Source organism: Hydra vulgaris, chromosome 09 (assembly GCF_038396675.1).
Source record: "Hydra vulgaris chromosome 09, alternate assembly HydraT2T_AEP".
Lineage (NCBI taxonomy): Eukaryota > Metazoa > Cnidaria > Hydrozoa > Anthoathecata > Hydridae > Hydra > Hydra vulgaris.
In genome coordinates, this window is record NC_088928.1 from 22,323,072 (window position 1) to 22,337,500 (window position 14,429).

At 24.3% G+C, this 14,429-nt stretch overlaps 1 non-coding gene across 3 annotated transcripts in view; it reads left to right on the forward strand.

Moving 5' to 3' along the window:
- Positions 1-14,429, forward strand: part of LOC101241768 (uncharacterized) — a 38,254-nt gene that overhangs the window by 16,856 nt on the left and 6,969 nt on the right. Inside the window, exons 1-3 of one of the 3 annotated variants that reach the window (XR_010640716.1) lie at positions 426-641; positions 731-1,184; positions 2,279-2,533. This is a non-coding gene — a transcript (uncharacterized LOC101241768). Of the gene's footprint in view, positions 1-425; positions 1,185-2,278; positions 2,534-14,429 lie in introns of those variants that run through there. The other 2 variants (XR_010640715.1, XR_010640717.1) reach the window with 2 other exon arrangements.

Below are 14,429 nucleotides of genomic sequence, written 5' to 3' on the forward strand. Positions count from 1 at the left end.
ATTAAAAATGTCCTCGAAAAATAAACACTGTTTCGGAGCCAGCAATTAAGGCCCAAAAATTGAAACATAATTTTTAATGCTTAACTTTTTAAGAAGCTCGATACATCATGAAAGTAACAAACAAAAGTATTAACTTTCTTAAAATAAACAAATGAAAGTTTTGAATAACATTACATATTTTTTCTTTTCAAACTAAAAGGTGCTAACATAAAAAACAGGTTTCTTTAAATGAATAAACAGTTTCTCTTTCAGTTACTCTTTCAAATTTTTTTTTTTTAGAATAAAAAAAGATGAAAAAAGTACAGAAACATTTTTTTTAAAAGTTTTCAAAGTTGATTAAGTTTTCAAAGCTGATTAAACTTTGAAAAAAATGTTCAAATTAACAGACTAAACTTTAATAATACTTTTGCTATACTTGGCAATTTATGATAATAAATAAATGAGTATCAATCAAACATTAATGCAAACAGCAAAATTATTAATTATACTAATGAAGAAGGAAGAAAAAGATGTAAGATAAATAAGTCTTAATTAAAGCGTTAGAATAATGCTGCAAATTTCATTGACAACCTCGACGGCTTACGAGAAAAAACGCAAGTTGGCACAACGTTGAATTTAAGTTGGCAAACTTATTAATTAAGGTTGATTCAACGTTGTATTTTTCTCTTATTATTATACATTACATTATTTTTTTTTTAATCGATACTTAAAGTACTTTTCTATCCTTTAGTTGACATTATTCATGTTTGTTTTGCCTTGGTTTAATATTTCAATTTTCACAGAAGATTTTATTTAATTTATTCAATTTTGTACTGGCAACCTTAGGTTGTGTACAATTGTTCAACTTTGATCCACACAGTTTGAGTTATTTTGGATTATAAAGATTAAATTAGTGTTGGGTCTAGATTGTAAAAAAACCAACTCTTGCCATGTTTTTTACTTACATTTAATCAACACAACTGTGCATACTGTTTTTAATTTTGTCGGTGTCATTCTCAATAACATTGCTAAACACATGACATTGGATCGACGTTGGATTTGCATCCGAAAAACTAGTCGACATTTGTGATGGTTTTACATTCGTTGGCCCTTAGTGTAAAGAAACTCTGTTATTCAATACTATATCATTCAATGTTATAAGATAAGAAGTTCACAACTTCAAACGTTAAATATACATGGTGAATGTAAGTGTTAATATGTAATATATACTTGGTAAATACATAGTAAATATGAAGTTCCAATATCCCTCAAAATGAAAAATAAAAAATTTAAACTATAACTTTTGAACCCTAAAAATTTATTAGATAAATATTTGAATCTAATGATGAATATAAGTTTTAGTAAGTTAGTAAGAGTATAAAAACCAGTAAATTATTAACCTTGCTTAAAACATATAATATAATAGTAATTATTAATCTTCCTTATAATATAAACAACGTAATCTTTTTATCTAGTCGCTAAAACTTTTTATAAATTAGAATAAAATTTGAATTGGTTAATAGCTAAATTTAAAAACAAAATATTAAAACTGATAAGAAACTCCTTTAATTGCAATATTAATAATTACACCTGGTAACATTAAATAGTTAACAGCGTGTTTTAAAACGAGTCAGTGGGGACGCTTCGTTATCTTTGAACAAGAAATATACCCTATTTTGTGACCATTTATATCTAAAAATCTGTAGGTAACTGACACTAGCTACTAAGCAATTACAATTATATGTATAATGTGCATAAAAATAATTATGTTATTTAACTGGTGCGTTTTGTTTTGATTTGTACCGTGAAATTAATAAAATAATAATCAATTAGCAGCTAACTTTCTCATTTAATGTTATAAATTTTTTAAAATATTATTATTAATTTATTTAATGAAAAAAAACCTTTTATTTGTCTTACTAATATCAGTTATTAAAAAGGTGACCAAATTTGTATAAAAAATTTATAAATCTGATTAAATAAAGATAAGTTTTGAGCAGTAGTAGCTTCATTATATATTTATTTATTAACATATTCTTGTATATATTTGTACTTAGTTTTTTCATTTTTACAATCTATAATACATAAGTTTATGTATATCTTCCAGGAATAAAATGAGGGGTTTGAAAACCCTTAAAAACTGCCATATGATGTTTGGAAAAAAAAAAAAATCTCTAGACTGCTTATATAAAACTTTTGATTTTAAGTAAATGTTTTTTCAAAACAAAACCTTTCTAATAAGAAGGTAGCAATTTTTTTTACTTTTAGAACTTTACACTTGTGTTTTTATTATTTGTAGATGCCTTTTTTGCGTTTGAAGCCAACTTGATTTCACCTAAATGGCGTGTTATATTTGACGTTTATTAACATTTAGACATAAAACTCTTTCTATGCTTTTTGCTAAAATATGCTTATGACGTGCTTCCTTTCCAAAAGCTGTATGAAAAGCTATGGAAACAATTTGTACAGATCTCTCAATATTCTGTGAATGTGAAGGAAGATCGTTGGAATAACAAACACTCAAAAATCTACAAAATCATTCATGTCATTCAAGGTAACAATTTTATCAATTTTAACAATAATTGCTTTTTGATATTGAATTTTGGCTCAAATTAATGGATAAAGCAATGGTATGAACAAACATATAAACCATTTACTTTTTATTTAAGACCATTATGCAAATTAAAATACTATTTTTTTTAAGTCGTTAATCATTTTTCAAAACTGTTACAGCATTTAAGAATGTAAATTATATTAATTTTTAGTTTATCATTTACATGGTAAATTAAAAAGACTATAAAGTCTTTTTAATTTATCATTTTCTAACCTTTTTTCTATAAAGCTTGAAGAAAAAAAAAATTGCCTGCTGTATTGTTTACACCAGACGAAACTTTTGCAATAAGCATGTAAATTTTGTTACGCCATCTGAAAATGATAGCGTAAAAGGTTTTTACGCTATCATTTTTATATGTATACTAATAAACATATATATATATATATATATATATATATATATATATATATATATAAATATATATATATATATATATATATATATATATATATATATGTTTTTTAGTATACATATAAAAACATATATATATATTTGTTTTTATATGTATACTAAAAAACATATATATATATATATATATATATATATATATATATATATATATATAAATATATATATATATATATATATATATATATATATATATATATATATATATATATATATATATATATATATATATATATATATATATATCTATATATATATATATATATATATATATATATATATATATATATATATTTATATATATTTATATATAAATATATATGCATATGTATATATATATATATATATATGAATATGTAAATGTATATGTATTTATAAGGTTTTTGTATTTATAAAATTTCAAAGACATTTATTGTGGTTTTCATGCATCATAATGTCTGGTGCATGAAAACGACAAAAACATATAATGCATATTTTAGTCAAAACCTTAACTACTTTAAAACAAGTACTACTATGGACCTAAAATTTTCAAGAATAAAATAATGAGGATTTTAGATTCTGGTGCTAAAAACATGTTAGAAAATTTTCATATTGACATATAAGTTATAAATAAGTTAAGCTAAACAACAAATAAATTCTCTACCATTTGCCAAAGTATTCAACTTGGGCCAAAGTCACCTAAATGATCAAAATCATACCCATTTTTATAAATATATGTATATATACATATATATATATATATATATATATATATATATATATATATATATATATATATATATATATATATATATATACATATATATATATATATATATATATATATATATGTATATATATATATACATATATATATATATATACTAAAAAATATTAAATATATTTTTTAGTATATAACATTAAAAGTTTTAAAATTCTAAAACACCTTTTACGCCATCATTTTCAGATGGCGTTTTTACCAGCTTTTAAATAAATATAACCTTTTCTTTATAACTTCTTTTTTTGCTAATCTAAATATTGTTACGTTCTTGCCAAATTTTATTACATTTTTTGCAAAAATACAAATTGATGCATTCTCACATGAGGCGGTGAATTCTAGCACTTGCAGCAGCTATCCTCTGGATTCGTTGATTTGTAACGAAGAATTTAATAAAGAGAAAGCTACCTTGGACTCTATTAGTGTGCGCAGTAAACAATTAGTTTAGAACGTCGAAGTATTTTAAACTAACCCTGTTGACTGGATACGTCAAAGAAATGGCCTGATTGAGTTCATTACACCAAATCAGCAAAAAATAGAGACGTTAACAGCTCTGATTTTTCAAGGTCCGAAACCGTTTCAATCTGGAATTTTGCGACGCGCCTTTAAAGAGTGACTTTTTTCGAAAACTAGTAAATGAAGAATAAGAAATAACACAATTGGCTAGTTTATTTTCCTAAGATTGGAAGTTTTTAAACCTTGCTTCTTTTTCGGAAAAAGTAAAAGTTCTTTTGCGAGCGAAGATGGATTTTGCCACTGGAAAGTTGCTCATAAGGCAATCAGTAAGCTTGAGCAATCTGCTGAACATAACAATTCAATCTGTTTTATTGTTAATTAAAATGACTGCAATTCCAGGAATGATTGTGACTATGTTAAACAGTTTCAAAGTAAATAGGAATATTAGAAAATGTGTTGCGTTGGGTCGTGTCTGACACTAAATTCCTTTTTATTAAGTTTATTAATGGCATTTATTTTACAAACAAATGCTTCCATTTCAAGAGCTTTGCTGCCACTTCAATTGAAAGTATTTAAGACTTAAACTCTAAGTACGGAACTTTTTTGAATTGAAGGTGGGAAGGGGGAGAGAGAAGATTGGAGAAGCCACAACCGATATTTCACTGGCGGGGCAAGGATGACTAAAAGACGGGCCTGATGTTTTCTGATTGTACTTTAATTTAAAACAATTTATTCTAACCAAGCTGAAAATAACCTATTAAAACAAATATTTATTTGCCTATAAAAAACGTTTAAAAGTTTAAAATAACTGTTTTATTTTATAAGTGTTAAACCTATTTTCTGCTGTTAAAAGATTTTAAAATATATGAGAGTCTCAATTTTGATGTTCAACCAAAGCGTGCATGTGTGCTTTCTATATTTGATAAAATAAAAAAAGTTACAAATTTTGTCATAATTTACTTTGACCAGAATGCAACAAAGCAGTTTGAAAACTTTTTAACTTGTGTTTATTTGCTACTTGTTAGGTCATTTTATTTGGAACCTAAGGTTAATTTGGAACCTTTTTATTTATATTTTAAAATTTTAGATTATTTTCACTAAAAAACTCAAAAAACAAATTAAAAAAAAGTAAGTAGCTTTATAAAAAAAGTTAAAAAACTTCTAAAACTGTAATAGAAAGCACTAAAAAGCCACCTCTTACTAATTGTTGTTTAAGTTTTTTTTTTTTAAGTAATAAGATATAAAAATACATTTTATAGACTTGTTATAGTATATTAACGCGATTGAAGATTGTCCTAAAGTCTACCCTCATTATGAGTTTTTCAAAACACGTTTTAGATCAGCTTGGTATAATGTTCAAGCCATTTCTTTTACTGCAGCAAGGTGTTTTGCAAAAGTAGAGAACTTGAAAAACAACTTATAGGTTATCTAATTCTCGCGAACCGCTATGTCTTTTTATTTTCACAGTCTTCTCAATTGTTTGCTTAAATTTTTATCAGGCGCAAAGAAAATGTTTAATGAGATGAAATGCATACGTATTATTGCGTCAGAGTAAACCATGAACTGCATTAATTGACTTGATTTTTTTTGCTAGTATGTGTCGGAGGCTGGGTTATCAACCTACACTCCAAAGATCTGTTTAGACTGTTCATAGTATTCTAGAATACTTTGAATAAAAATTGACCTGTTCACTTAACTTGAAGCTCTAAATCCTAAAATATACCAAAAGTTAGCATGCTAGCTTCAGCAAAAAGAACATGTTTCACTTCTTGACCTTCTTATAGTAGTGCGTTGAAAATACAGCGCACATGTTTAAACATCATTGACTTTTTTTAATCATTCTTTATATATATAAATATATATATATATATATATATACATATATATATATATATATATATATATATATATATATATATATATATATATATATATATATATATATATATATATATGTATATATATATATATATATATATATATATATATATTTATAAATCACACCCAATTTACGATATATGTATAAATATATGAATATAGATATATACATATATATATATATATATATATATATATATATATATATATATATATATATATATATATATATATATAAATGTGTATGTTTTTGTGTATATATATATACATATATATATATATATATATATATATATATATATATATATATATATATATATATATATATATATATATATATATAAATGTGTATGTTTTTGTGTATATATATATACATATATATATATATATATATAAATGCATATATATATATATATATATATATATATATATATATATATATATATATATATATATATATATATGTATATATATATATATGTATATATATTTATATATAACTACAAAATTGTTAATAAACAATATAATGGAAAAAGGTATGCCGAGCAAAAAAACAATAATTGAATTTTGAAACTTGAAAAAAGATTTATTTATAGTAGTGCTATGTTTAATGCTTTATCCATAAAGCATTAAACATAGCACTACTGATGAAAATAGTGAAAGGCCTCTAGTGCCTTTTTATCATTTATATATTTATTTAAAAGAAATAAATCTTTTTTCAAATTTCTAAACTTCAATTATTGTTTTTTTGCTTGACATACATTTTTCCATTATAAATATATATGTATATATATATATATATATATATATATATATATATATATATATATATATATATATGTATATATATATATATAAATATAAATATATATATATATATATATATATATATATATATATATATATATATATATATATATATATAGATTATATATATATATATATATATATATATATATATATATATATATATATATATATATATATATATATTATATAAATATATATATATATATATATGTATATATATATATATATATATATATATATATATAATATATATATATATATATAAATATATATATATATATATATATATATATATATATATATATATAAAAGCTAAGTTTAATTATGAGTTAGTTTTTTGGCATCAGTTTTTGAATAAGTTTCCTTTACTCTAGTATATTTTTAGTATATGATCATTAAAAGCAAAAATACACGTATAAGCACCAATTTAACTTATATTTTTCATGAAAAATTAAATTAGCTATAAGTTAATTATACATCTAGGCATACTCTATGGGAATGTTTATTTGTCATGTTGTACTTCCTAACAACACTCTCATATATAAACTATTCTTATCCTATAAGAAAGTTACCATTTAAATTTTATAATGCAATACATTAGTATATAATACCATGTCAATTTAATATCAGAATTCAAATGCTCAAAGAAATAAGCAATCTATCAAGAATTATTTATTTCATTGACCAACTGTATATTGTGTAAAAATTTAGTCTTACCTTGTTTGTTATATTTGTCAAAAATATATATATCGCTAGTAGGCCCTTAACAAAAAAGCCCTACACTGAACTTAAGTTCATGGAAAATTTAAAAATTTTGAATTATTATTATTTACTGAGTTTCCCAGACCACCTTCATCTGATAATTTGTAATTTGTTTTTTTTTATTTGAATTTTTTTCTAATATGTTTTATTTATCCAGACATTTTCATATAGTACTATATCAGGACACTTGCAAAATTTTTTAACATACTTTATTGTTCAAGTTCAATTTTTAGACAACCTTATGGCAAAAGGAACATTTAACTTTTTTTATTTTACTAAATTGATGAGGTTTAAATAAATGGGCGACTAAGGTTTAATTTATGCCCTCGTGTGGAAAGCTTAATCATAATTGGTTACCAACAAGAAGAACAATAAGAAATCACTCATTTTAAAGATATCCTTTCTCTCTATATATGTATGTATATATAGATAGTATGGTGCCTTAAAACCTATTTAGATAAAAAATCATAACTCAGCGTTTTTAATGTGGTGTGGTTATTTTTTGTGTTAATCCTTTTTTGGATTCTATTGCAGAAAAACTACAGTTTTTATATCAAAAATGAGAAACATGAATTTCTATAAGTTTTTTGATATCTTTTTTTATAATTTTTTTTTTTGGATTTATATAAAATTTCCTTTTATTTGAGTACTAAAATGATCTATTTTCAAAGAGATTTTTTTATAACAATATTAGGGATCTGTTAAATAAAAATTGAGCTTGAGCATAAACTAAATATTGGACAATTAAACTTAAATGAATCACAAAAGATAACCACAGCACATGCAAAAAACCGAGTGCTGATTTTTTTATCTATAGGAGGGTTAAGAGCACCTTTATTATAAATACAGTTAGAGAAATAAGTACCTAACAAAACATTTTATTATGGAAAATAAACTTAGTCAAGTTATTTCAGAAAAAAGCAACTTTATAAAAATAAAAAAAATGATTATTCTGAAAGAAAACTTAATTACAAATTCAATATGCAAAAAAAAGAAAAAAAAAATCAAAAATACTTAATAAATAAAAAATTTAAAAAAAATTTAAAAAGAATTTAAATTATGCAATTTTTTAGCTTTAAATAAGTAATAAGATTTTGTAATATATTTTGATACAATAAAAGTCAAACTTTATTTCTCTAACAAAAAAACTAACTTGAACAGCATAAAGTTTATTTTTTCCTCAACATTTGAGAAACTTTAATTTTGTCATTCTGAAAAATATCTAAGCTAATTATATATTTTTGAGAATGACAATTTAAAAAAGTTTTTTTATTGTTTAAAATAATTTTTTAATACTCCCAGCATCTTTTTTTTTTTTTTTAATAATTTTAATTAATAATTATTTCTATGCTTAACTGCTAACTGTACAATAGAATTGATTTTATGTTACATATCTGAACAAAATTTTAAAGATTAAGGCTTAAAGATTAACGCTTCTCAGAGTAATTATTTGTATGACTTTTTAATATCGAGTTGGACTGCCTTTAGCTTTTAGTTGGACTGCCTTTAGCTTTAGCTGCAAGTCGACATGGTATCAATTCAACTAATTTCTTTGTCGTATTTGAGTCGATATCAGCCCAAGCTTCTTGTATCATGATTTTTAACTCTTCTTTTCTTTTTAGACATTGTGTGCCACATTTTTTATCCAGAATAGCCCAGAGATGTTCAACTAAATTGAGATCTGGACTTTGCCCTGGCCATTCAAGTAACTCAATTTGCTTTTGGATAAAAACTTCTTTGTTTTCTTTGACGTATGTTTAGGGTCATTAGAAGATAAAATGTTTTCCTAATCGCAGTTTTTTAGTTGAAGCCAGAAGATTTTTATTGAGAATGTTAACATAAACCTAAGAGTTCATAATTTCATCAATAAACTCCAGTTATCCTGTTTCGTTCCAAGCCATTGATCCCCATACCATAATATTGTCTCCACTAAATTTTACTGTGCCTCAAATACAACTGAGTGAATGCTTCACCTTTTTTTCTCCATACTTTTTGAGCTCCATCGGACTTCACAAGATTAAATTTTGACTTGTCCATCAATACTTTACTTCAGAATGATACCGGCATATTTAGATATTTTTAACCAAATGCAAGTCTTCCTTTTCGATGGATTTTTGAAAGGAATGGTTTCTTGCATGGAACTCTTGCTTTGAATCCACTTTCTTTCAATCGATTTCAAATAGTACATGAGCTCACTTGTAACTCAAAATCTTTCTCAAGGAGGCTTGACACTTTTTGTGCTAATAAAAATGGTTTTTTTGACAATTTGTCGATTTATTCTTGATGTTGTTTTACGCTTAGCTCTGGATCTTGGCTAATTTATAATTTATAGGTTAGGTTATAACATTTTTCTTATTTTTATTCATTATAACTATAAAAAAAAGGGAAACTTTATAACCTGTTAAAAAATATTGTTAGGTAACATTAGTTACAAAGAAAAATTTGTAAAGAGATGACAATAAATACAACTTTTAAAGATCATCATTTCTGTCATAGTCGATATCTGTTTCGTGTCGTTTCTTTTTTGTCAATCTTAACAAAGGTTTCATTACACAAAGCAAAAAAGTTGAAAACCAAAACCGCAAAGAAATGTTTTATTAAAAGAAAAATATTTTATCATTCTCTCTTAATCTTCAATCAAATTTAATTTAGTTGAATGTTTAAAACATTATGTTTTTAATGTTTTAATTATTTTCCATTATAAAAAGACTTTCCACTTGCATCATTAATTGCATTCTAATAACAATTTATCATGTGCATCTTAAAAAAGTTTTTTATTTTGTTAATTTTGTTTGACAAAGTTAAAAACAAAAATTATTAAACGACGTGTAAACTAATTTAAATGCTTTTTGAAGTTTTCTATTAAATAATTGCAAGGAATAAAATCTTATTAAACACAATTTTGCAAGTAACAAACTGTCTGGTCGTCCTGCTGGGCCACTGACAGGCATTTTTTTCCAGTTGCCCTCGAAGAAAACAAGTCGTCCCATGCCACCGGACAGGTACCACCCATATACCCATATATATATATATATATATATATATATATATATATATATATATATATATATATATATGTATATGGTAAAGTTTTTGAGATTATCAAATCGTTTTTTTCTAACTGCTTTATTAAGGTCATCCTTGAAGGCTAACACTATTCTTGATTTCTGGTCACTTCTGGGGTGCCTAAAGGTTTTATCCTTGGTCCTGTTTTGTTTCTTATCTACATTAATGATCTTCTAGACAACCTTATATCTAAAGTAACTCTTTTTGTTGATGACTGAACTTTACTTCTGTCTTGACAAAAGTCATCTCTTTTTGATTGATTAGAACAGGAACTGTGTAATATTTGGTCGGTTCTTATAATGATGCTCTTTCTCTTCTAGACAAGGTTCAAAAATGCATTGTAAACAAAGTTGGACCCACTCTATTCTGAGTAGGTCCAACTGTCTAAGTCTCATACATTTACTGTACCTGTCTCTGCATGCTCTAAACTTTTATACTGTAGAAAGTATTAAAGCTTCTTACACTGCATTTCAACCCTTCAGAACTCTCTCCTATCTTAATATTTTCCTGACTCATACAACACTTTAAGTATTCTGTCAACTGTTTGCTTGCTCTATAACTCTATTTTTTTTTTTTTTTTTTTACTAGTAACTGCCTCATTAATCGTGGTTACTTGAGGGCCTTGTTGGAAGTGAATCAGAATAATATATATATATATCTTTGTAATTCACCTCCTCATGGCCGAGAAGGCCACTACAGATGAGGAGGCTACTAATAGTGGTTATAGCCCTCTCTCAACTCTATAACTCCGAAACACGAACCTTGAGGAACAAGGCCGCTGCGCTGAGAAACAATTTGAGCGCGGTACTACCAGGGACGTGGTGGGGGATTGAACTCCGGAACCTCTCGCTTATGAAGTGAGCGCTTTACCACTACACCACTACCGCATATATATATATATATATATATATATATATATATATATATATATATATATATATATATATATATATATATATATATATATATATATATATATATATATATATATATACAACCCTTAGATGTTGTCCGAAAGTTTTTTCCATATTTTGTTGACGAAAATTAAAAATTAAAATTCAAGACCAGAATTTTTTTTTCAATTAATTGATAGACTGCCTGCCCCAACCAAACTCTCAGTCGATGTAGCAACACTCCTTGCGGGTCAGGCTAAAAGATAGTAGATGTAGCAGCACTCCCTTTTGCGGATCAAGCTACTTGTCAGTCGATGTAGCAGCACTCCCTTGCGAGTCAGGCTATTTGTCAGTCGATGTAGCAGCACTCCCTTGTGAGTCAGGCTATAAGATAGTCGATGTAGCAACACTCCGCGCATGATTTACAGTAAAAAAATATAAAAATAAAAACATTTTATTAAAAAAATTAAAAATAAAAACATTTTATAAAAAAAATAAAAATAAAAACATTGTTTATATTGTTAAAAAAATTCAGAATGTTTTTAAAACATTCTGGTCAATTAAATTTGCGTTTTTGTGGTTTTTTTAAAAAACGATTTATTTGTAATTAAATTAATGGTTTTGACTTTCGTCCAACACGCAAATGTTGGACGAAAGTAAAAGTAATTAAAAGTGACGTATGTGTTGGTAAGAATCACTTTTTTCCTTCCGCTCTTCCCTAAGACAACAAACTATAGATCTATATATATATATATATATATATATATATATATATATATATATATATATATATATATATATATATATATATATATATATATATATATATATATATATATATATATATATATATATATATATATATATATATATATATATATATATATATATATATATATAAAAATTAGTAGAAAATCACTTAACAAAACTTTTTCTCATTTTACTCTGGTTTCATCGATAAAGACTCATCAGAAATCTTTATTGATGAAACACAGTGTAAAATGAGAAAAATAGTAAAACTAGTAGAAAATCACTTGTTAAATGATTTTCTACTAGTTTATAATTGCTGTTCCTTTAGGAACATTGAGCACTCTACTTTGTAGAATATATTTTAAAATTGTTTAAATATATATATATATATATATATATATATATATATATATATATATATATATATATATATATATATATATATATATATATATAAATATATATATCAGATATAAATATATATATCAGATATTAAATGTAACTAAATATAATAATTGTAAATAAACAATGTTTATTGTGTCAATATATTACACTAAAACCAATTAAGATAAAATTATCTAACTTTATCTTAATTGGTTTTAGTGTAATATATTGAAGTTCTAATACAGGACTGCTCCAACCGTGTTAACCTTTAAGCATACCAAAATAAAAAGAATTTTAGTAATAATTGTCCTATTTAAATCTGAAATTAAAATATGAATTAAGATATTGCCATTGCTTAATGAATTTTAAAATATTTCCTGAAAATATACAATAACTCTAGGACACCAAAATAGACACTATGAAGGATGCAGCTGTAAAAATATTTTAGGATTATTATATAAGTTCATAAAATATATTTTTACAAATCAACTTTGAACATTTATCCATTAGAAATAATAACAAGACTATACAATATTTATAGGACACAAAAAAATAAAAAAATAAAAATAAAGACACAGAAAAAGACACTGGAAAAAATGTTAACTTTCCTTGAATAATAATTAATTACATGGTCACAATTTATGTTTAAAAATATGTTTATACGCTCTATGCATCGAAAATACTCTTATGGTTACAGGGATGGATCCAAAACATCAAGTTAAGAACGTTCAATTTGCGATAAATTGCAATGTCTTCAAATCTATTCTTTGATATCAAAAGATATTATTACACTGAATCATAAAGATATTGGTGAAACTGTTTCTGCAATCAGTAATGTCTATGATGTCATTCTTGGACTTAGTATCCAAAACTGACCTGTACCTGAAATAACATCAGAAGTTATGGCAGCGCTAATGTTTAAGGATGAAAGTCAAAACCTTAACTACTTTAAAACAAGTACTACTATGGACCTAAAATTTTCAAGAATAAAATAATGAGGATTTTAGATTCTGGTGCTAAAAACATGTTAGAAAATTTTCATATTGACATATAAGTTATAAATAAGTTAAGCTAAACAACAAATAAATTCTCTACCATTTGCCAAAGTATTCAACTTGGGCCAAAGTCACCTAAATGATCAAAATCATACCCATTTTTATAAATATATGTATATATACATATATATATATATATATATATATATATATATATATATATATATATATATATATATATATATATATATATATACATATATATATATATATATATATATATATATATGTATATATATATATACATATATATATATATATACTAAAAAATATTAAATATATTTTTTAGTATATAACATTAAAAGTTTTAAAATTCTAAAACACCTTTTACGCCATCATTTTCAGATGGCGTTTTTACCAGCTTTTAAATAAATATAACCTTTTCTTTATAACTTCTTTTTTTGCTAATCTAAATATTGTTACGTTCTTGCCAAATTTTATTACATTTTTTGCAAAAATACAAATTGATGCATTCTCACATGAGGCGGTGAATTCTAGCACTTGCAGCAGCTATCCTCTGGATTCGTTGATTTGTAACGAAGAATTTAATAAAGAGAAAGCTACCTTGGACTCTATTAGTGTGCGCAGTAAACAATTAGTTTAGAACGTCGAAGTAT